General features: G+C 44.9%; 1 long non-coding RNA gene across 1 annotated transcript; it reads left to right on the top strand.

Moving 5' to 3' along the window:
• Window positions 1-2,796: 2,796 nt before the first annotated feature.
• LOC131896362 (uncharacterized) lies at window positions 2,797-18,798 on the top strand. The gene is made up of 3 exons (XR_009375439.1): window positions 2,797-2,894; window positions 18,028-18,101; window positions 18,594-18,798. It is a non-coding gene; the product is annotated as an uncharacterized LOC131896362 (long non-coding RNA).
• Window positions 18,799-25,167: the final 6,369 nt, after the last annotated feature.

The following is a 25,167-nucleotide window of genomic DNA, read 5'->3' as shown; positions in this document are numbered from 1 at the left end:
CCCCGGATCTTAATGGCACATGGAGAGGTAAATTCCACCCTGATTCTGGTGGGGACATTAAGATCACAGCATCTGATCATTCTCAATACTTGAGGAAATCGGGGGGTTCTGAGCCATCCACCCACACTGCCTCAGTTAGTTCTCTGTCACTGTGATAATAGTCCATAATCAGGCAACTTAGAGAAGAAAGGGTTTATTTGGGCTTACAGTTCAAGAGGGTTAAGTGTCTGTCACAGTAAGGAGACATTGCAGCAACCAGCATCCATGATGGCAGGAGCAGGAAGCTGGGGGCTCACATCTTGAACCACGACGGAGTGGTTCCAGTTGAAATAGAGGGAGTGAACTAGAATGGTTCCAGTCTTTAAATTCTCAAAACTGCCCCCAGTGACACACTTTCTCCAACAAGGCCACAGCTCCTAAGTCTCCCTAAATGGCACCACCAACTGTGGACCAGTTATTTAAATGCTCAAGACTGTGTTGGACATTTCTCATCCAAACCCTTACACCCACCCTGCTTCTGTGAGCATACAGCACCTCCCCGAGGCTCTGACGAGGGCCCTGGAAGCTGACCATCTGGAGCCTGACTCTGCAGAAGTTAGGATGCGCCTGTCACCCTCAGGAGGACAGGGGAGGGTCCAACTGCCCAAATCCACCCTGTCTAGACTCTTGCCCTGCGTGGTCCCCATGAAGAGCTCCTCATGCCCAGAGCATGTCACCCTCATGACCCCTTGACAGCCCCAGATTTTGAGTTCCTCCCAAAGTTGCCCCTTGAAGAGACTTCTGTTCTTTAGAATGTTTTATGTCTAGTGAGGTTCATCGTATTTTATAATTTTATTCAAATGACTTGGTTGTATTCTATGTTCACTTTTTGATTGTATAGCTTGCATTTTTTCTTTGAAAATGTTTAATGTGGCTGTATGGTGCACTCATGTGCACACATTCAGGTATACACTCGTGTGTGTGCAGCCACATGTATGATGTCAAGTGTCTGCCACGATTTCTCTTTATTTATTTTTTTTTTTTGAACCCGGAGCTTACCATTCCAGCTAGGTTGTCTGGCCAGCAAACCCCACAGACTCGCCTATCTCTTCCTCTTCAGTGCTAGGATTCCAGGAGTGCACACTGTGCCCAGCTTCCCCCCCACAAAAAAAACACACAGTTTGGGGGAACAAAAGTCAGTTCCTCGTGTCTCTGGACTTGCACAATAAGTGCTTTACCGACTGAGCCAGATCTACAGCATCTATTTCCATTTTTTCTTACTGAAGGATACATACACAATCATTTTATGTGAATGATTTATACACACATATATGGATACACAGATATATAGACAGAACTGAAGACACAGCAGAGATAAAGCCTTAAACGTATTTCAACTCTGTCTGCCAATGCATTTGCAAACCTAGATTAAATAGATTTTTAAAAAGAATGCAAAAACTAGCTGTAAAATGCATAAGGAACTTGAAAGAACTACTACTGACTGAAGAAATTTAAATTATAACCAAGGACTTCCCTCTTCAAACACTCTGGAAAAGACTACAATAAAATGGAAATCTACCAGACTTCAAAGGACAGACAGTTCCTGCAACTGGCTTTTCCAGAACATGTATGTGGAATCATAGCTTATCACAGAGAGAAAGCGGGTGGCCACTTTAAAAAGGGGACAGTGGACACTTCAAAGGCAGTGTGTCTGCACTCATCTCCTGCTGCTAGAACAGAGAACCACAAGCCTCGCGGCTTCAAAACAACACAAATCTATTGCCTTGTAGTTGAAAATCTGAGGGTCACAAGTTCAAAGTGGGTCTAGTCAAGTGTAAATCATGGTGTTGGCAATACTACATCCTCCTGGGTGCCAGGGAGAATGCACTTCCCATCCTTTACAGCCTGCAGATATGTGGCATCCTTCTGATGTTCACCTCCTTTTAGCTAAACCAGCTGTGGCTCAAGTCTTTCCTGTCCATCGCTCTGTCTCCCTCTTCTACTTTTAAGGACCAAGATGCTGATGGAAACTGGATAAGCAATTAGTAACTGCCGTTCTATCTCAACCTGGGTTCCTTTCTGTCTTGTAAGATGCATCGTCACAGATTTGAGAAAGAACAGCCCAAGCATCTTCCAGAAAGTGTGATTATGCCTAGTACATTCCACATCAGGACCTTCCGCATCTGACATCATTTATCAGTGGATTCAACAGAACAAGGCCCAAAATAACTTGGAAAATATTCCAACTGTACCAATCACATGGGCAGACTTATTTTCTTTTCATTACTCCTTAAACAATGAAGTGAAGCATCAATTTATAAGTCATTTTACAGGCATTTTGGACATTACAAACAATCAAGAGATGTTTAGAATACTCAAGAGGGTGTGAAGAGGCTACTCCACAAACACCACGTCATTTTATACACAAGGCTTGAACACTCTGGTCCTGGGACCAACATCCTGTGGATAGAGAAAGATAACTTCACTATAGTCAAAAAAAAAAACATATTTCTATATACTCAAACACCTCTATATATTTACATAAGCACGTATAACTTCTGTGCCTGTCTGTTTGTCTTTCTCTCTGCGGGAGGTTTGGGATTTTAATTTTTCTCTGTGTTCACCTCTCTATTGCCTAACATAGTGTCTCTCTCTCTCTCTCTCTCTCTCTCTCTCTCTCTCTCTCTCTCTCTCTCTCTCTCTCTCTCTCTGTCACTATGTGCCAGGAACAAGCTGAGGGTTTAACTCAGAGCACTCTAGAAATAATGGAGACTCTGAAATCCAGCAACTGTTACTGGCTCCCACGTGCAGCCGTGCCCTGCGTTGGCACCCACGGCAGACGCTCCTGGCAGGATGCTGGCAAGCATGAGAACTGCTCCCTCCTGCGTTTTCTGGCGCCATGGGGGGAACTGCAGGTAGGAGGCTCTCATTAGGAGCAGTCTTACTTAATTAATCTTTCATTATTGGGCAAACCATGGGAAGGATGGGCTCCACCAGGAAAACCGTTCGCGGCCCTTGTCAATTTGCTCACTCTGTGAACAGTCCGCCCAGTAAATCAAACGCTCGCAAGTGCAGTGCACACGGCAAATAATTAAACTGTCCATAAAGGCTGCTGAGGTCTTCACAGAGCTTAATTGCCTGTGACTCAGCAGCGAGGCAGGGTCTGCCGGAGCCAAGAGATGATCCGGCGTTAGCCAACTGCCTCCTCTGCCGGTGGTGCTCAGTGCTGGCACTGCCCTCTGAACGTGGCTGCAACAGACGCAGCCAGTCAAAGTTGCCCGGAGAACCCGTGGAAGCCACAGTTTCCAGGTTCACCCAAGTCCATAACCACCTACGTCAAGCTTGCTCCTGCAGGAGCTCCTCTGGGATCTTGTGAAAACCCTGTATAGGTGGTCCCCTTGGTACTGTATTCAAACTGTGCACATAACTGCAGCTGCCTGGTCCACTCCTCCAACATCTTAAAGAAGGGGTGTTTTGTAACCTGGATCTCACCTTTACTTCATTCCTTTCCTGGAACCTGTGAAGTCTGTCCTTCTGCACCTGTCCCTTGCTTCCCTGCCTCCTGCCACTGTGTTCTTGACCTGTAGCCTCTAGCATCATCCACAGAGGACTCCTTGTTTGAGGTCTCTCTAAGTGCTCTGGGATGCATCCTTACTGGTCTCTCTCTCCTCCACATCCCAGAGCTTTAAAAACATCACCATCCAGCCATGTTTCACTACATCTCCTGCCCTGACTTTCTAATCTTTCTAATGAGGCCGCTCGGTTCCTTGACCTTCACCCCACAGAGGGCAACGTGGGCGTCTGTCCCCAATATATATATATATATATATATATATATATATATATATATATATATATATATATATATATATATATCCCATCCAGGCTCAGATCACCCTTGGTACCTTACTCAGCAGACCTCCTAGCAGGAGATGTCATCCACAGGAAGACCATGATGCTCTGCCTCTCAGACTCAGCACCAAGAGAGCTGAGCATGACCCTGCATGGTCCTACATGGCCATTAGTATCCTCATTCATTCATCCATCATGTCTGCTTGCAACAACTTTGTATAAAACTGCAAATAGAGTAGGGACCAAGACACGGTCCCTGGGGTCTCTAAGCCCTTCAGGCAGACATAATCTACTGTCCACTACCACTGCTGTTCGGTGAGCACTGGTGAATGAATGAATGAATGAATGAATGAACCAAAGAAGACAGATCCCAGTGAAGGTGCTACAGGAACCTGTGAGAGATCTGATTCCAGTTTCAGGGCCTAAGCAGACATGCTTGGGGCTACAGTAGAAAATAAGGTCTACCATGGTTAAAGGGATGAGAAGGGACAGAAAAGGGGTAGGGTGTATGAGGTAGTAAGGACAGGCAGTGGACCAGGCAGCTGCACTTATATGCACAATTTAAGTACAATACCAAGGGGACCACCTACACAGGGTTTTCACAAGAAGGACTGTCTATAAAGTATAGCCTGCCCTCCAACTCTCCTCCCTGATCTCTTCCAATGAAAACTGAAGACATTCATACCAAGAGGATGGTATTAGTCACAAAGAGTGTGATTTTAATCCAATAAGTGTTTAGAAACAAAGGGTCACATCCAGTGCTGAAATGGATGTGACAGTGTAAGAGGGTCAGGTAGAGAGACACAGCCAGTCTCACAGGAGGGCTCAGATAGAGAGCCATGACCAGTCATACAGCCTGCTGGGCCAAGTAGGGGGAGCTGGTGATGAGTTATAAAGAGCCACAGCTACATCCTCAGGAGTACTGGTGGGTTCCTGCCGTGGGACTGAGTGATGCTGTGGGTACTCTGGAGAACTCCATGATGTGGGCTGGTGCTCAGGGTGTGAGCTCTGCAAGGAGTATGGTCTATTCAGAGGAATTTGAGATGCATATGTAGACTGTAGACCAAGGCCCACATTGTAGGGTGAGACCACCCACTCAACTTACAGAAACAGGCTGGAGAGTAAGCACACAGATGTGGAGTGGATGAGCCAAGAGGGGCACCATGGGGACTATATAGAAACACCCAAAGATGAGGGGATGAGAGAAGAGAGAGTAGACCTGGGAGCTGGGATACAGGGAACTCTAAGAAGGGATGACGTGGTCCACAGTGGCAAGTTGATAGAATGAAAATCACCAGTGGACTCCATTCATTTCCCAATGTCACACATCCATTAAACACTCACTGCTGGGTGGGTGTGGCCATGGAGGACGTCTTCCGAAAGAGGTCGGGAATGAGGGTCAGACAGGTGTTGACCCTTGCTAACCCAAGCATGGCAAACGTGGCTCTGGCAGGCCTTGCCCTTCTCCCCTATTCCCTTTGCCTTGCTAAAAACCATTAGATAATATTCCTGAAGCTAGTTACCAAGGTTTGTTCCCTTATTTGGCCACTTCCTCCTCCTGAGGCTGACTACAATGTCCAACTATCAAAGTATTGAAGTCCAGCAATCAAAAGCCCCCTTTGGCTCACCTAATTAACATGCCCTACTAAAATTAAACCTCATCATAACACAAGGTTTCCCCTTTTGCTTTTATAAACCTCTATTTGCATAGGGGCCACATCTGTCTCCTCTCTATCCAGAGGCAGTCCTTTCCCCCTTCCTCCACCCCAGGACAAAACCCTTCTCCCCCTCCCTTGTTCCCTTCCCCTTCTCCCTCATCCTCTATCTCCTGTCTCTGTCTCTTATTCCACGACCTTTGTCCCTCTGGTCTTTGTGCTGAGAACTTGGTCTTGGGGTGTCCTGAGCTGATACCAGACCTTACAGGGGTCACTGGTGTGTCAATGAGTGAGGAACAGGCACCAAATGTCCTTCGCCCTGCCTTCTAGAAGCCCAGAGAGGGTATGAAGCATTTCAGAGTTTGCTGGGTGGGAGCAAAGTGAGGGATATTTGGGGAGAGGGCATGAGCTGGGCTTGTTTATAGACGATAAGAATTGAACCTATGGGGAAAGATCTGTGGAAGTTTCAGGACAAAGAGATGATGGCAGAGCAGCAAAGAAAAGATTCCAGAGCCCACGGGAAATGACATGGAGGAGCCTTTAGACTGGAAACTGGGTGAAAGGGATTCCAGGAAGCCGTGGAGTCGACGGACAGAAGCCCTGGGAGGGCATGTCATACAGTGTGTCCATAAGGAATACCTCCTTATGAGCGGCTTCCTGTGAGCAATTACTGGATCTCTGTAAGGCATGCAGCAGATGGGGTTGAGTAATGCCTCTGCTCTTCACTGATGGTCTAGAGAACAGGCTCTTATGCAGCAATTTCCTTCAGAGTGAAGCTTTCACTCCTGGAAGAAGGAAGAGGTGGTAAACAGACCTCAGATGACCAGGAGAGCTGAAACATACAAGATACTCAAGGACTCTACCCAAGATTGAAGATGTAAACAACTGCTGGGCAGAGGGGACTCCCTGACCAGCTCAGCTTCCTGGGGGAGCGTCTCTGGCCTGTGGACATGCCTGTGAGTAAAGCAGGGGGCTCTGGGGACACAGCTTTTGTGAGCAGAGATCAAGGTTAAAGTGGGCTTGCAGTCCAAAGTGGGCTTTGAGTCATCCACACTCTTCGTAAGGAATCCCAATGAGCTCACTGGCTTGCCAAGTGGACTCATTCTTTCAGTCTGTTGCTAGGTTCTGTTTGGGACAAATAGACATTTCTCTGCATCGCGTCAGGAAAACTTAGCACAACACATGGTTTGGGTCCGTGGGAGCTAACACTTCAGGTGGGTTTACTTTAGCATGAGCATCACAGCCGCCCAGAGAGGCCGCACAGCCATATGCTCTAGTGAGGGCCTGCCATCTGCAGGCAGTGGGTCTCATTTCAATAGGTAATTGATTGGACGGGAGCCCACTACCACTGGAGAAGAGGCCCAGCCTCGAGGGAGGGGCCACCTGTCTATGGCAGCGAGGGTGAGTTTTCCTGGCTTTTCAAGATAATTGAGTGTGACACCTGCTGCTGCCAGGCGCTGAGACCTCCAGGGTGTGCAGAGGAGGGCTCTGTTCCCAGGCATCTGTCTGTTACCCCTAGAAGAAGGTTCCTAAAATCCCAAATTCAGAGGAGTCCACGGCTCAGCCCCATACTCTGGAACTGAATTCCACCTCTGCTCAGCTCTTGCAGACTCCCAGTACCGACATCCCCACTGCTGGCTGGAGCATGCCCCGCTTGTGTGGCCCTCACCACCACCCAGGACAAAACATCTTCATACACAAAGGAAACCCCTGCCTGTGAGCTGCCCCAACCCTGCACTCCCTGATCTTTCTGCTGTCAGGTTTAAATATTCTGGACATTTCTTGTGCATTACACCACATCATATCTTGTCTTTTGTTTCTTGCTTCTTCCGCTCAGCATAATGTTTTCAAGGTCCAGCCTTGTCTTGGTATGCTTGGAGGCTCCAGTACTCTTAATGATTGACAGCCTATTATATTCTAATGAATGCTAGTTCTGTGGTTACTGAAGCACTATTCCACACAGCCCAAATGTGGAGATTCTCTGGATGTCCAGTGATAGGCAAGGAGACCACTGAGTAAAGGCAAAGCTAGTGCTTTTCTTTGCAACTTAAAAAAAAAAAAGATTCACTTCAGGCTGGGTGTGATGATGCATACCTTTAATCCCCACACTGTCAAGATTAGGGAAATAGAGTCTGATGGATCTCTGGGAATTCAAGGCCAGCCTGCACTATATATTGAGTTCTGAGATAGCAGGGGCTCTATGGAGACTCTGTCTCAAAAAAAAAGAAAGAAAAAGAAAAGAAAAAACATTCACTTTATTCTTAATTATGTATTTATTCTCATGTATGTCTGTGTGGGTATGCACATTTGAGTGCAGGTGCCTAGGGAGGCCAGAAGAGGGTGTTGGCACCCTGGGGCTGGAGTTATGGGTAATTGTGAATAGTCTGACCTGAGTGCTGGAAAACTAGGTCCAGGCCTCGGCAAGAGCAGCAGATACCTTAACCACGGAGTCATCTTTCCAGCCTCAGTTAGTATTGTTAATAGACATTGAGGCCGGAACTAGCTCACTGTAGAAATCATGGGGAAAGGCCCCATAATGAAAGCATATACATATCGGTCACAGAGATATAGTGAAAACCACTTAAGAAGATTAGATGAGACCTTGCTGCTACTGAGAATGATCTTGCAGCCTGAGAAGAAAGACAGCAGCTCTGAAAAGCAAGAAACCTATGCAAGGCCCTGTTACCTTTTCACAGTTCTAACACAGCTAATTGTAATGGAATAAATTGTAAGTAAGGACGGCTTCTAAAAGGCTTCCATTTATCTCAGGAAAGACACTACTCCAGATACCCCGGACTGTCCCATAGACTGGGAGTTAAATGGGGTAACCAAGAAAGACTGCAGCTATGTTGGGATAGCTGTGATAAGAATTAACTCTACAGAGAAGCTGCAGTCTGGCTACGTAAAAAGAGAATAGTCCAATAGCCAGCAGAACCCATCAAAGTCCAAGACCAGCGAGACCTGCAAGGTTGGCAGCACCAGCCATGACAGCTCGGGCTGATGACTAACAGACAGGACAAGGTCAGCTGTCAGCACAGCCATAGAGACAGACAGAAGGGGCCTTCAAAGCGTGAGCACTCTCCTAATTGGGAGGGCAAATGCAGTTTTTGATCATCAGTTCGTGTATATGTATGTGTGCATATGGGTGTGTGTGTGTGTGTGTGTTACACACATGTGTGTATGCATGCAATGTGAGTGCAGGTGCTACTCATGGTGGGCAGAAGAAGGCATCAGCTTCAATTCTCGTTGGTCAGAGAAACATGCAGAGTATATTACCCCCTAATTTGCTCAACCTGTGGTATGCCCAGAGAACTAATCATCTTGGTAGAAATTACCTCAGTCTTTGTCTAGTTTCTACCTTATGTCTATCAATCCCCTAGATCAGTGGTTCTCAATCTTCCTAATGTTGCAACCCTTTAATACAGTTCCTCATGTTATGGTGACCCCAACCATAAAATTATTTCCGTTGCTACTTCATAACTGTAATTTTGCTACTGTTATTGATCTTAATGTAAATATTTGATATGCAGGATATCTGATATCCTGAGTCATTAAACCCTCAAAAGGGGTCACGACCCTCATGTTGAGAACTACTGCCCTAGATAAATATCTCACTGGCTTTTCCTCTCTTCGGAACTCCTTCTGCCCTGGGGAGTGTCTCTTGCTTTTCCTTAATTTCTATTAATAACTCTTGCTTTTATTCTGCTTGGGCACATGCCCATATCTTTTTTAATTCTTCTCTCATATATTATATCTCAACCACAATTTCCTCTCCTTCCCAGTTCCTCTCCCCTTTCTCCCTTCTCCCCCAGATCCACTCCTCCTCCTTTCCCTTCAGGAAAGGGCAGACCTCCCAGAGATATCAACCAAGCGTGGCATATCAAGTTATAATAACGACTAGGTACATCCCCTCATATTAAGACTGGATGAGGTAACCCAGTAGGAGGGAAAGTGTCCGAAAAGCGGCAGAAGAGTCGGAGACAGCCCCTGCTCCTGCTGTTAGGAATCCCACAGGAATACCAAGCTGCACAACAATAACCTACGTGCAGAAGACCTAGGTCAAACCTATATAGGCTCCCTGATCATCGCTTCACTCTGTGAGCCCCTATGAACCCTGGCTATTTGATTCTGTGAGCCATTTCCTCATGGAGTCCTTGACCCCTCTGGCTCTTACAATCCTTCCTCACTCCCTTCTGCAGGATTCCCGAGCTCCACCTGTGGGTCTCAGCCAAACATGCCTACATCTTTAATTTTCATTTGCATGAGAAAACATACTTACCTGAGACACTCTAGGGTTGATTTGGGGTGACCATTGAGTATCTATCTGGCTTCATTAGCTCCTAGGCCACACCTGTCTGGACTGAGAACGGTCCCATCACTTTAAAAAACTGCATCTATATGCAATTACCATAAACTAGGCAGTAGAACCCCGAAGAGCAAGCACCCGGATCCCCCTTCAGGGTGTCCTCAGCAGCTAACTCATCTCATCAAGGACCCAGCCATCCAGCACCACTCTGAGCACAGCCCTGAAGACCTCAAACACTGACATCCAGCACTGAAGAGCACTTCCCCCAACACTGTCCAAATAAGAACTCTACTCTCCTTCCCATGCTGGTTCATGTTTATGCCAACTTGACACAAACTACAGTCATCTGGGGAGAGGGAGGCTCAACTAAGAAAATACACATTAGGTAAGTTGGTGGAGGTTTTTCTTGATTCATGATTGGTGTGGGAGGGCCCAGACCACTCTAGGAGGTATAGTAGGTAGGTGAGTCTGGACTATATAAGAAAGCAAGCTAGCCATGAATCTGGACAGTGAATCATTATGCAGCACTCCTCCATGGTCTCTGCCTCAGTTTCTACCTACGGGTCCTCGCCTTGAGTTCCTACCCTGACTTCTCTTCATGATGGACAGTAAGATGAAACAAATCCTTTTCTCCCTAAGCTGATTTTGGTCATGCCTATCATAACATTTAAAAAAAAAGCGAGAAAACCAGGACATTTCCTCACCCCATCTCCATACTATCACATACCCTTGGATCCTCCATCAGAAATTCCCCCACGTCTGTCCATCCCTACTTTAGAAGGCATTTATAATGATAGTCATCTCTTGCTGCACTGAAGTTCCAAGGACCTCCCTCCCTTCCCTCTGCCCCACTTCTGTTCTTTCTGATCTAAATGGCATGCAGTCCCCTGTGCAACCTTCTGAGATACAACTATGACCACCGTTCCTCCCAATGTAGGACTAGGTCAGAGCACCCCATTACCACGAGTAGAGAAGTCAAAGTTATGAACAAGCGTTCTGCTCCCCTTGAGCCTGGCTCTGAATCCACCCCTTCCAAGTGTCTGGAAACTCGGCACCAAGTGTCTCCTCTTTGCTCTGTCTTCCACTCCTTGGTGGCTGATGCTGAAGTGAGCTGGCACTGCTTTGGGTCCTGCACCACTACCTGATGTGGCCCTATGACCCACAGTCTCCTCGTTCACTTGTCTGACTCCTGAACTGACCTTGGAGTCTGGTCTTACACCTCCAGCATGGCACACTATAGGGTCCATGGTGCAGAGACGGCCCTCCTGCAATTTCCGTTACTGCATGTAGAGCTGTAGAGTCATTCTGTCCAGTATCTACTACTATTGTTTCTGCTACCTGTACCCAAATCCAGCTTAGCTCACACAGGCAGGCCCCAGGAGTGCAGAGGAGGTAAGGCTTGTAGAGGTTAGTACGGAGTGCTCTGAGTTCAAATCCAGATTTCAGCACTAGCTACCCTGAGTTACCATAAGCAAAACAGAGCCACAGGACACCCATGTGGCTTGTGAAGAATCTGAGTTGATACAACCAAGAGCCTCCAGCAATGTCCAGCACATTCTCTTTGGAAACCAACACATTACCACAGATATTGTCCCATATATGATTATCTGATCTATCTTCTCTTATATGATGCTGGCCCAAGAAGTCCAAGGAATACCAAACATTATTTCTCAACTCCCCAAGATGCTCTCAGCATGCCTGATCCCTGGAGTTGGTTCTTGCTGTATCACTGAGACACTGTCATTGGCTTCTTCTGGCCTGGATTTCATTTCAAGTAGACTCTCCTAGCCATGAGCATCACAGAGTATCACATGTGTGGTCCTAACGTGCAACTTGATAGCATCCTTGTGGTCTCTTGTTTTTATCTGAGAAAAATAGTACTCTCCCCTCTGATCTTCCTTCCTGTGTCTGCTGTGTTCAGAAGCTCCTGTCTCTAAGGCTCTAGTCTTTAGAGGCACCATTAGAGGAATCCATACCACACCTCACTGCCCCCTTCACAGGAAGAACCATATTCCCACTCTTCACTGGCTACCGGATAGACAGCTAGAGCTCCAAGGAAGATTCCAGGAGTCTGTTGAGGCTGGAGATCAGTGTGATTGCAAACTGCCACATGGGCTGTACAAGCATAACTATTGCTTCCTGGGATGAAGCCAGGTGGTGTCCAAGGTGCAATGGGCACATATTTATGTAAAGAGCACTACCCACCCCTAAGATGAGCTGGTGCCAAGAAGCCCAAAGAGCTTGAGGTTGATCACATGCTAAGACCTCTTCCACGGGGCTCCTGAAGACAGAGGAGCCTGTGAAACCCAGCTCCATTTAGGGTCATGTTCCAGCTCAAGAAGGACCAGAGCCTGCATTTTGCTCAGGAGTTCCGTGGAATGGGTGGCCTGACTAGGGAATCTAAAAGGCCAGCCTTGTGAAGATATCAGAGGTAAGACTTCAAAAGGCCTCTGCCCAGCAGAAGGCACTGAGATAGCCTGCTGAGGCTCCTTCTGAGCTGTGCCACTGAGGTCCCAGAATACAGACTGGAGGAGTCCCCAGGGGCTGCCTGGAGGAGATGCAGAGACCAAGCCTATGCTCTCTGGTCCTTGGGCTTTGGAGATGTGCTAGGATGGCTCACAGAAGACATTAGTCAACAGCTCTTTCCCAATGACAAGCAGGGAGTCATCCTTCAGTTTAACTGGATGCCCACATCCCTCAAACTCAAGTCCAATAGCATTGCCTGGTGGATAGAGCTCTTTCCCTCTGTGTTTCAAGTTTATTTCAGCCTAAATTATTAAGCAGATTGTTTAATAATGCAAGTCTTCTCATTGGAGACGGAAAAGCAGACGCCGTGTTTCAAAGCATATTGTTTCCCCAAAGCAGCAGGCAACGCAGCTCCCTTCTCTCTGATCTTTGGTGCGAGATCATCTGCTAATCGAGACGAAGGAGGTTTTACTTGGTGAATAAATGAGGCCTGGCTCTGTTTTATGCCCAGCCAGACCGTCATGGACATGTTGCTCTTCTTCCTAAACAATGCACACTTACTTATTCATTTGCATTTGACATGGTCTCAGGGACAATTGTTGGCATTCCAGTAGCTTTCAGTTCATCACAGACACTGTCTATGCACAAGAGCTTTCTCACACCTGGGCTTGCATGCAGCATCCTTTTATGCCATACGGACAGGTACGGATGGTGTATTCTTGTAACATTAAGAGAGAATTAATTTCCTGGAGTAATTCGCATTTCATTAGAGCCCTCCATGAACACCCTTCATGCTTCAGTGGTAAGGCTGGCTTGGGGCCACTGCCTGGCTGGAACTTGGGATGGTCTGAAGGTCAAGGCTGCACAGCTAGAGATACAGACCTTGCCTTGCATGTGAATCGAGACTCCACATCAATCCACATTAATTAGGCATACATCCCATTTAGAAGCTTAGCTAAAGTCATGGAGATATATCCTTGCTGTCCAGCAAATATCAAAACCTTTGGCCAGCCCAGCCCACATGGCCTGACCTCTGTCCCTGCCATCAGGAGGTGTGGTTGACAGTGAAACATCCTGCATGCAAACTTAACAGACAAGGTGTGTGACTATCCTGGCTGGGTTTCCCAGATCCCAAAGGATCCTGGGAAAAGCCCAACCATCTCTGACTGCAGACTCCATTGGGACTCATATCAGGAGACCATGAGATTTGACCTTCCTGCTGAGGCACCTGGGAGAGGAGGTAAAAGGGTACAATCCTTGGCCAGGCATGGACCACAAACAGAACACAGCACTGTCCCTGGTGAGTTGCACATATTGACAGCCTGGCCCTGGGGTTCATCATCTAGACCCATGGTACCTCTTAGAGTAGTGAAGATGCCCACTTTTGCCATAGCTTTCTTTAGATGTTCACAGGACTTTGCAACTCCTCCTGCTCAAGTCTTCGTAAAATCTCCTGTGAACTCCTTAAGTTTGCTGGGACCCTGTATACAGGGTTTCTGTATGCTGGGCATGCATCAAGCCTGTAGGACAGAATATGGATTTGCATTTGTAGTGTAGGGAGAGTTCCTAGTGACCCACAGAGGGCCCTACCCAGGGAGAAGGGGGTGCCAACATCTCTATACACGGAGCTGATTTCTGTTCCCAGGCTTGGCTTCACAACTCCGAGTAAACAGATTGGAACACTTGGTGTGGGGTGCAGCTGGACAGATTAGCTGGTCCTGGTAATGGCATGCTGCAATTGTTCAAATATGGTAGTGCACTGCCCATGGCATAACATGGCTATTATCACCTTACCCAGAGCAGCTATGCCATCCTCATGGGAGGGGCTGGGAAAAAATCTGGTCTGAGAGTCTAGCCCCCTGACCACCCACACCTTCCCCACAGCTATATGTAATTCTGCTCCAGTTGTCCATCATCACTGGAGGTGCTAGAGTATACATGAAACAGAATGGCAGGCTCCACCTATGAAGCTTTTGGGAGCTCGCAGTCCATGCCAGCTTGGTACATTTTGTGGATGTTTTAGGGTCACCGATGGTTCTGTAAGTAACCCTTCACCCAGGTTCCTATAAGTAAGCCCTATAAACTCATCAGCTTCCCAAGCTGAACTTGGATGAATTTGTTTCTTTGATCCGTTGTTGGTGTCCTGCCTGGGGTAGAGACTTTTGTTTATTTCTCCAGAGGACAACTTAACAGAACATCAGGGTAAATGAAAGGTGGACCAAGGGAAGCACATGCATCAGCAGGAGGAAATTGGGGTGCTGGGGTATTCCTTCCTTCACACGATTGAACCTGGTACCTATTCACCACCCAGTCTTGTGTTACACCAAGAATGGGCAGACCCTTGTTCTCAGGATAGCAGGATTCTAGTCATCATTCTTAGGTCTGCAGTTCCTGGGGTTCCCAGACTTAGTAAGAGACATGCATCCCTCACTGAGTGTATTAGTCAGGATTACAGAAGTGATAATGTGTGTGTGTGTATGCATGTGTATGCGTGTGTGTGTGTGTGTGTGTGTGTGTGTGTGTGTACATGCATTAAAGTGTCTTACAGGTTATAGTCAACTATTCCAACAATGGCTGTCTCCCAATGGTAGGTCGAAGAATGCAGTAGTTGTTCAGTCACACAAGGCTGGAAGTCTTGGCTAGTCTTCAGTATACACTAGAATTCTGAAGAAGTAGGCTCTAACACCAGTGAGGGAATGAATGAACTTACCAGTGAGAGTGAGGGCAATCAGGCAAAGAGTAAATGCCTCCTTCTCCAAAGTCCTTAATATAGGCTGGCATCAAAAGGTATGACCCAGTTTTAAGGTATGTCTTCCCACCTCAAAGAATCCAGATGTATGGTGGGTCTTCCCATTTCAAATAATTCAATCAAGAAAAAAAATCTCTCACGGGTGTCCAAGAAGAACCAACACACTGAGTAAAGATAAAACCCAGTACCATCCCCTACCAATCCTAGGCAAATATCTCTTCATTTGGTACCAAAGTGAACCTTGGGCACTTCATAGAAAGGCCCACATCTAAAGGAGCCTCCCAGTATTTTTTCTCCATCAGCATTTTGGGGGTCCTACATTATACCAACACAACTCTAGGTCCTTCTCTCCTACACACTCTGAAGTCCTCCTCCTGGGTCTGTCCTGAATTCCAGTAGGTTTTGGGGCATGTTGGCTGTACTAGTCAGGGTTCTCTAGAACTACAGAACTTATGGAATGAATATGATATATGTGAGTATATGGGAATTTATTGGAATGACTTATAGGCTGCCATTCAACAATATATAGTTATGAATGGAAATTCCAAGAATCCAGTAGCTGTGCAGTCCCACAAGGTTGGTTGTCTCAACTGGTCTGCTGGGATCCTGAAGAAGGAATGGATGTTCTGATGAGGGCAAGCAGGTGAAGAATGAAACCTTCCTTCTTTCATTGTCCTTATATAGGCTTCCAGCAGAAGGTGTGGCTCAGATTTAAGGTGTACCTTCCAACCTCAAGGTCTTAATTAAGGCCTGTGTCTTCCCACTTCAGGATCCAGATCAAAGGCATGTTGTCTTCTTGCCTCAAGATCCGGATCATGAGTGTGCCCTCCATTTCTGGATTGTAGTCCATTCCAGATTTAGTCAAGTTGACAACCAAGAGTAGTCATCACATTGGCAATCTCTTTCAGGATAGGCTGGCTATGCCTGGGTCTCAGCCTGAAGCCAGTGGCTTCTGGGCATGAAGCAAGACTAGCAGATTATTAATCCCTAGCTTTGCTGTCCTCTGAAATGGCCAGTCCTGGCCTGTGGAATAATGCCCTGCCATGAAGATGCTCAAGGTTGTATGCTAAGAGACAGGAAGACAGGGTAGCTGACCAGTGCTGGGAAGAGGGGGTGGCCACCTATAGATGCCAATTACATGGGTAAAGGAGGAAGCAGATAGAGCTAGAAGATAGAGGGTGGGCATGACCTGTGCTGATTCTTCCATGGACAAGACAAGACCGGGAGAGGATACCAGCTGTCACATAGGCAGGAATGAGTCCTAGGAATAGGGAGACTGAGCCAGTTGCTCTGTCCATGGTCCTGATGGGAAGATGAGAGATAATAGTGGGATGGGCCACAGCACATTGGCTGTGAAGGAAAGATTGAGACAACCTGCAAAACGGCAACCAAATGGAGCCAATACAAGAAGATCATGGCCTGTGAGGGCTGGAAAGTAAATGACAGTCCAGAAGTAAAAAAAATAAAGACCAGAAGCTGGGTGTGGTGGCACATGCCTTTAATTCCAGCACTTGGGAGGCAGAGGCAGGCAGATCTCCGTGAATCCAAGGCCATCCTGTGTCTACAGAGCAAGTCTCAGGACAGCCAGGGCTGCACAGAGGAATCTTGTCACCTGTCTCCAAAAACCAAAACCAAGCAAAGGGCAAGATTCACCTGTGATGGTGTAAGAATATGGGTCGGGAGCTGGTGTGGAGACCACATGGCTCAGCTGGCTCAGTAAGGTGACCTTGCTGGACCCTGTGCCCTGTTCACTCTGGCTTTAATATAGAGCAATGGTCACTAGATGTCTCCATCTGCCACCTTGCCTTAAAGGCTGGAAGAAAACTCTGAACGTGTGAAGTGTGGTGAATGTCATTGAGAACCCTCCCTTGGAGTGTGGCTGGTGAGGGACCCTAGGAGGATGTAGCACTACTATCCTGAAGCCAGTGTCCTCAGTATGTTGAGACAGAATGGCCCTGAGCCTGCATGCACTTTGTTTTCCTCTATAGCCTGCCTCTCCCTTGATGTTCTAGTGGTGACTCCAGTCCTTGGACCCATTATGTCATTAAATGAGAGCTGGAAAAGTACTTGTGTTATTCTCTGAAAGAATTTATAAAACAACATTATTTCATCCTTGGGTCTTTGAAAGAATTTACCCAGAGACATCTATGTCTAGACCTATTTGGTTTTATTTTTATTTTTTAAATGAGGTTGTTAATTGAGGATTCAAGATCCTCAACTGTTTTCTCAGATTTAGAAATGTTTCTCTTGGAGAATAATTTGACTATAAAAATATATTTGTGGTATCTTAGTTAAGGTTTTATTGCCTTGAAGAGACACCATGACCACAGCAACTCTTACAAAGGAAAACATTTAATTGGGGCTGGTTTACAGTTTCAGAGGTTTAGTTCATTATCTTCACAGTGAGAAGCATGGCAGCATGCAAGCAGACATGGTACTGGAGAAGGATCTGAGAGTTCTACATCTTGATCCAGAGGCAGCAAAAGACTGCCCCTACTAGGCTTAGCTTAAGCATGTAAGACTACAAAGCCGGTCCCCTCCTCCCTGTGACAAACTTCCCCCAAGGCCACACCTACTCCAACAAAGCTACACCTCCCAATAGTGCCACTCTCTACGTGCCAAGCATTCAAACACATGAGTCTATGGGGGCCGTTCCCATTAAAACCACCACAAGGCGGGCAGGGGGAAGATGGCTCAGCAGTTATCAGTGCTTGATGCTCTTGGAGAAGAACTGGGTTTGGTTCCCAGAGCCCACACAGGCGTTCACAGACATCTGTAACTCTAGTTACAAGGGATCCATTGCCCCCTCTGGCCACCAGAGGCACTGTATACACATGGTGCACAGTCATACATGCAAGCAAAACACTCATACATGTGAAGTAAAATATAAAATAATTGTATATGAGGAAAATGGTTTTTCACATCATTTTTGTATCCTGTCTTTATCTACTGATATCTAATGGTTTTTATTATTTGGTGCATAATACTGATAACATTTTCTTTCATTTAAAAAATATTAGTCTTCCTGGGAAATGACTAAAGAAACCAATCTTTCCAAAGAACACACTTCGGGCTATTATGACTTCTACCTAAGGTGAGCCTTATTTTACCTCACTGATGATGATACCTAAATCTTTAGGGAGTATAAAATATGACCCAGAAATCTCTGATATTTGGGGGTTTTCTCATAATCTTTTGGTAATTGATTTCTAGTTTAATTCAATTAAACTTAGATAAGATAGTCTGTATATGGCCCATTGCATAGTCTATTTGTATAAATATTGTGTCAAAGCTTAACTGAAAAAAAATACTATGCACTCCAGATCCAAAGTATCATTTCTGGTATTATCAGTGAAACATATTTTAAGAAGTCCAATGGATTATATAACAGTAGCTCCTTTTTGGTTCTATAATTTCTTTCTTGTCATTGAAACCACATCATTAAGCACATAAATGTTTAGTGTTGTTATGTCCTGACCTGTTTATCACTGCTAAGCATCCACTTTTACCTCCCTCTTGCTTACAAGTGTGTTTTGGTTGGAATGAGTGTGGCCACTGTGGCTCTCTTTGGCTTGTGTTTACACAGACCTGACTGCTGAGAGAAGGCAAAGAAATCCAGAAACAGAGAGAAGAGGGAAGGAAGCCATGATTGGGATGGACCTGGTGTCTCAGCACTCTGTCTGGCTTTTACTTTTCGTTATCTGTTTCTTCTAATGTATTTCATTTGGGCCTACTCGGACCCACTGATTTCTTTTTCCTCCATTCAAAAAGTAGCAACAGAGAATAAACATTGCAGGCATTATAACAGGGTAGCTATGTCTTTAACTCAGTAACTTACTTAGGTGCCAGCCTGCTCGGTCCGCACGTAAGAGAAGCCATTCATCATAACGTAATACCTTACGAATGCTCCATTCTGTGTGTAAATGTGGCTAATGTAAAATGAGATTTCATGTTCCTGTTTGATATTGCATATACTTCTCTTATAAATCCCTTGTTATTGACATTAAGTTAGCCATTGTTAGCAGTATTATTTAACCAAACTGTAAAATAAGTAGCGTAAGTGAAAAGTAAAATAAAAACCTATGTAGCAAAAATTTTAAAGTGTGTGAGAGAGACACTGCACAGGTCTATTCACTGTTGGCATGGAACATCTTTAACAATTTTTCTTCTTCCATGTGAATGACTTGGGACTCACATGTCCATCTCAGTCTGTCTTGGGCCCTCTCTCCCAAGCATTGAGTATCCCACAGGAAACCCATAGGATTCTTATGATTCTATGAAGCTGTGAGGTATTTTAAGTCACGTGCATGAGAGTTGCATTGTGGATTTAGACTCCACTCTTCCTCCCCAGCTCTTTCCAAATGAACATGAGAGTTGCAGGTATCTCCCCTTCTGCAGGGGTTCATGGGTGGAGTACACTAGTAGGTACTAGTGCAGCAACTGAGCTTAGCGATTTCTCCCAGAATGAGGCAGGTCAGGTGACAATTAGAGTTCTGGGGATGGAGGGTAGATGCTGCTCTTCAGGGCTCCACAGGTGGAGAAGGACACATACGTTTTGTTTTTGTTTTTTTTTTTGTTTTTTTTTTTTTTTGGTTTTTCGAGACAGGGTTTCTCTGTGTAGCTTTGCGCCTTTCCTGGGACTCACTTGGTAGCCCAGGCTGGCCTCGAACTCACAGAGATCCGCCTGGCTCTGCCTCCCGAGTGCTGGGATTAAAGGCGTGCGCCACCACCGCCCGGCGACACATAGGTTTTGTACTAGGAGATTTTTCTGCTTCTATGTAGGTCCTAATTAATTATTTTCTGAAATGGGAGAAGTTATAGATGTTTGGATTCATTGGAGGAAAGTACAGTGGCAATAAAAGATGTGTGGGTGGGGGGAGTGGTGAGAGGGGTACAGAATGTGCAGAGAGGACAGCTGAAGGTGGCAGGAAGGGGACAGAGGCTTGCTGTCCTGAGGCAGCTAAAGGGAGAAAGAAAGGAGGAGTCTTTGGGGAGCCAACAGAATCAAGGAACTCTTTTGGTTGGGGTGGAGGAAAAAAGGGTGGAGCCAAAGCAGAGGCCAGCCCTGTCCAAATGTGAGAGGAGGCTTGCGAACAGGGATTGTTGACAGTACTCAGGTAGCTAACTTCCTTTGGGCTTAGTGATCCCTGTTACAAGGGCCTCAAACAGAGTCCACAGTAATGCAGTTTGTGTCTGGGTAAGAGGAAGGGCAAAAAGATCTCTGGTGTTCAGTGGGTAGCTTATGGGTAACTGAATACAAGCTAAATACAAGAAAAATTATGGCTAGGAACCCCCACACCTCCTAAATACCTAAAAAGACCAAAAGTGCTGACAGCTTTAACATTCTTCCAAGTGAAATAGAGACACACATGCAAAGGCTGAAAAGGGCCCATGTCAAGCAGGAGTGGTGGCACAGGACTTGTCATCCCAACACTCAGGGAAGCTGAGGCAGGAGAATCAAAAGTTCATTTCTAGCCTGTCCTATAAAGCGAGGAGGAGGAGGAGGAAGAGGGGAGGAGGGAGAAGGAATGGGAAAGGGAGAGAAAGAAAGGAGAGAGGGAGAGAGGGAGAAAGCATAGGAAAGAGAAAAGAAAGAAGGGAAAGAAAAGAAAGAGAAGAGAAGAGCGTTATGGGTGATGATGGATGACTTCCACTGTCTGCAGAGTTGTCTCTGACCTCTTCCCTCTGTTACAAGAGAGAACTTAGGACCACTGGGGAGCATGGCTGGGGAATTATGACTCCCAGATGCCCCTTCTTGGTGCCCTAGTTTGTAGCCGGCCACAATCTTGGGGAAAGGACCTCAATGGGAGATTGCCTGTCTGCCTCGATAAGTCACAGTGTTGCCGACCACTCACAGGGGAGTCTTGCCATTTGCTTCTCTTTTGTTTACCCATCTCAGAATGAAAATCTCTGAAATATTTAAAAGTATTGACTCTGCATTCCCCCAACATTATTAACAGGGAACAAAAGTTATTTCATACCCTCATTTTGTCAGTGGCAAAAAGGACTCAAGGGACTTGGAGCGCTTCAGTCTGCATCTGCGATACCACAGACTGCAAATCCTTCTGAGGCAGTCAGATAAAGAGTGTGTTAAATAATTGAGCACACGGAACTGCAACTCAAGTCCTTCTCTCAAACCAAGGGAGCAGAGCTGACCCTTGTCAACACATGTTCCCCAGTGAAGCACCCATGCTGGCTGAGGGCAAGCCTTCCAAGGTAGCCCTGGGTGGCACTTACTGACTCTGATGAGTAGAGGGCAGCTGGAAATGGAAAGCACTCTGACCAAAGCAACTTAGGGGGGAAAGGGCTTTATTTGGCTTATATTTCCAGGTCATAGCCCATCAATGAAGGAAGTCAAGGCAAGAACTGAAGCAAGAACATGAAGTAGAAGCAATAGAAGAATACTGTTTGCTGGCTCACCCCAAGCTCACACTTAGCTGGATTTCTCATACAATCCAGATCCATCTGTAGAGAATGGTACCACTCACAGTGGTCTGGACCCTTCTACATTAGTTAACAATCGAGACAATCACCCACAGACATGATCACAGGCCAATCTGATCTGGGCAATCTCTCAACTGAGACTCCCTTCATATGTATCTCTAGGCTGTGTTAAGATGACACTGAAAGGTTAGGACAATGTAAATCTTTCACACCTCTGTATTGACTGACATCCAACTTTCTGTATCACCATGAAATTCAGACTAAAACTAAGCAGAAGAGATAGGGAAGGACACTATATATTCATCAAAGGAAAAATCCACCAAGAGCACATTTCAAATCTTAACATCTATGCGCCAAACATAAGGGCACCCAAGTTCATAAAAGAAACACTGCTACAGTTTAAACCACAGATTGACCCTCACACACTGATAGTGGAAGACTTTTCAATACTCCTTTCTCACCAAAAGGCAGGTCATTCCAGACAAGAACTAAACAGAGAACTGTTGAAGCTACGTGATGTTATAGACCAAATGAGCCTAATAGATATTTATAAAACATTTCATGCAAACACAAAAGAGATACCTTCATCTAAGCACCTCATGGGACTTTCCCCAAAACTGATCACAAAAATTGCTTCGGACACAAAGCAATTCTCACAGATATAAGAAAATTGAAATAACAATCTGCATGCACTGGATTTTAAAGCTGAATATCAACAACAGCAGAAACAACAGGAAGCTTACAAACTCCTGGAAACTCAACAGCTCAACTATGGAGTGAAAAAATGGGTCAAGACAGAAATTAACAAACTGAAGACTTTCTAAAATTGAATGAAAATAAATACACAACACGCCCAAACTTCTGGTACACAGCGAAGGCCATTCTAATGGGCAGATTTACAGCACTAAGTGCCTACAGAAAAAATAAAAATAAAAAACTGGAAATATCTTAAACTAGCAAATTTTTTGGGTTTTCTCTGCATAGGTCTGGCTGTCCTGGAATTTGATCTGTAGACCAGGCTGACCGAGAACTCATAGAGATCCAACTGCCTCTGCCTCCCAAGTGTTGGGATTAAAGGAGTATGCCACCATTTCCCAGCTCAAACTTAACAGCCCACCTGAAAGCTATAGAACAAAAAGAAAGAAATTATACCCAGAAGAAGTCTATGGCCAAAATCATCAAACTCGGGGCTGAAATCAATGAAACAACAACACAAACAAAACAATACAAAGAATCAATGAGACAAAGAGTTGGCTTTGAGAAAAACAATGAGATTGACAAATTTGTAACCAAATTAACTAAAAGGCAGAGAGGAGACCCAAATTAACAAAATTAGGGATGAAAAGGGGGACATAATGACAGACCCGAGGAAATACAGAGAATCATCAGTACACACTCTAAAAACCTGTACTTTGCCATGTTGGAAAATCTAAAAGAAATGGATACTTTTCTCAATACATACAACTTACCAAAGTTTAATTAAGATCAGATAAGCAATTTAAACAAATCTATGACCTGTAACTCCTAGTGAAATAGAAGCAGTAATTAAAAGTCTCCCAACAAAAAGAAGGCCAGGGTCAGATGGTTTTAGTGTAGAATTCTATCAGGCTTTCAAAGAAGAGTAAATGCCAGTACTCCTAAAAATTATTCCACAAAATAGAAACAGAAGGAACATTGCCCAGTTCCATTTATAGGGCCAGTTACCTGATACCCAAACCACATAAAGAATCAACAAAGAGAATTACATACCCATTTCTTTTATAAATGTAGATGCAAAAATTTTCAACAAAATGCTTGCAAACCAAACGCAAAAACACATCAAAAAGATTATCCATCATGATCAAGTAAGCATCTCCTAGAGATTCAGAGATGATTCAACATATGTAAAAATGATAAATGTAATCCACTATATAAACAGAATGAAAAAAAAACATGATCATCTCATTAGATGTAGAAAAGATCTTTGACAAAATCCAACATATACAGTCCTGGAGAGATTAGGGATACACAGGACATACCTCAACATAATAAGGAAGTTTACAGCAAGCACATGGCCAACTTCAACTTAAATGAAAAGAAACTCACAGCATTTCCACTAAAATCAGGAAGAAGATAAGGTTGACAAGGTTGTCCACTCTCTCCATACCTACTCAATATAGTACTTGAAGTCTTAGCTAGAGCAATAAGACAACTAAAGGAGATCAAGAGGATACAAATTGGAAAGTAGAACATTAAAGAATCTTTATTTGCAGATGCTATGGTAGTATACATAAGTGGTCCTAAAAAATTCCACTAGGAAACTCCTACAGCTGATAAACACTTTCAGCAAAGTAGCTGGATAAAAAACTAACTCACAAAAATCAATAGCCTTCCTATTTACAAACAACAAATAGACTGAGAAAGACATCAGAGAAATAAGATCTTTCACAATAGCCTAAAAACATAAAATATCTTGGGGTAACTCTAACAAAGCAAGTGAAGGACTGGTATGATAAAAACTTTAAGACATTGAAGAAAGAGATTAAAGAAGATATCAGAAGATGGAAAGATCTCCCATACTCATGGATCAGTAGGATTAATATAGTAATAACAGCCATCTCACCAAAAGCAATCTACAGATTCAATACAACCCCCCCATCAAAATTCCAACACAATTTCTTTTTCTGCTTCATATGGAAACACAAAAAAGCCAGAATAACTAAAACAATCCTGAATAATAAAACAAACTGCTGGAGATATCACCATCCCCAACCTCAAATTGCACCACAGAGAAATAGTAATAAAAACAACATGGTACTAGTACAAAAAAAAAAAAAAAAGACACATCAATCAATGGAATTGAACTGAAGATTCAGACATAAATTTACACACATGTGGACACTTGATTTTTTTTATAAAGAAGACAGAAATTAACACTGCAAAAAGACATCATCTTCAACAAACAATGCTGGTCAAACTGGATGCCTGCATGCATAGAAGTATCTAAATAGATTCATACTTATCACCTTGCACAAAACTCAACTCCAAATAGATCAAAGGCTGTTGTTGGATCTAATGGCTCTCTCAGGGGAGGGGGTGAGAAGATACAGCATCAACAGCACAGACACCGGGAGTCAGTTGAAGGAAAATAACAAATTCCTTTATTCAATAACAGGGAAGGCCTTATATACACACCTCCCAGCACCTAGTCTACGTGGTCATCCCTCATTGGCTGGACATGATCAGGAACTCTGACATCAATCAGGAACTCTGACAGTGACTGTTGCTAGACCCTCAGGCAGACTCTGCATGATCAGGAACTCTGACATCAATCAGGAACTCTGACAGCAACTGTTGCTAGGCCCTCAGGCAGACTCCACATGATTAGGACTTCTGACAGTGACCAGGAACTCTAACAGCACCTGTTGCTAGGCCTTCAGGCAGACTCATATAGGTTGACTCATAAGGAAGTACATTATGTGCATGCCTTGGCAACTGGTCTGAGCCAATTTCCTTGACCCTATGGGCCTGTCCCACTACAAAAGGTTTCAACATAAAACCAGAAACACTGAACCTGATAAAAGAAAAAGTGGAGAACAGTTCTGAACTCATTGGCACAAGAAAAAGACTTTCTGAACAGAACATCAATAGCACAGGCACTAAGCCCAACAATTAATAAAATTGGACCTCACGAAACTGAAAACTTCTGAATGGTAAAGGACACCATCATTCAGAGA

The sequence above is a fragment of the Peromyscus eremicus genome, chromosome 20 (genome assembly GCF_949786415.1).
Source record: "Peromyscus eremicus chromosome 20, PerEre_H2_v1, whole genome shotgun sequence".
Lineage (NCBI taxonomy): Eukaryota > Metazoa > Chordata > Mammalia > Rodentia > Cricetidae > Peromyscus > Peromyscus eremicus.
The sequence above is the reverse complement of the archived record's forward strand: the minus strand, read 5'-3'. Positions and strand labels throughout refer to the sequence as shown.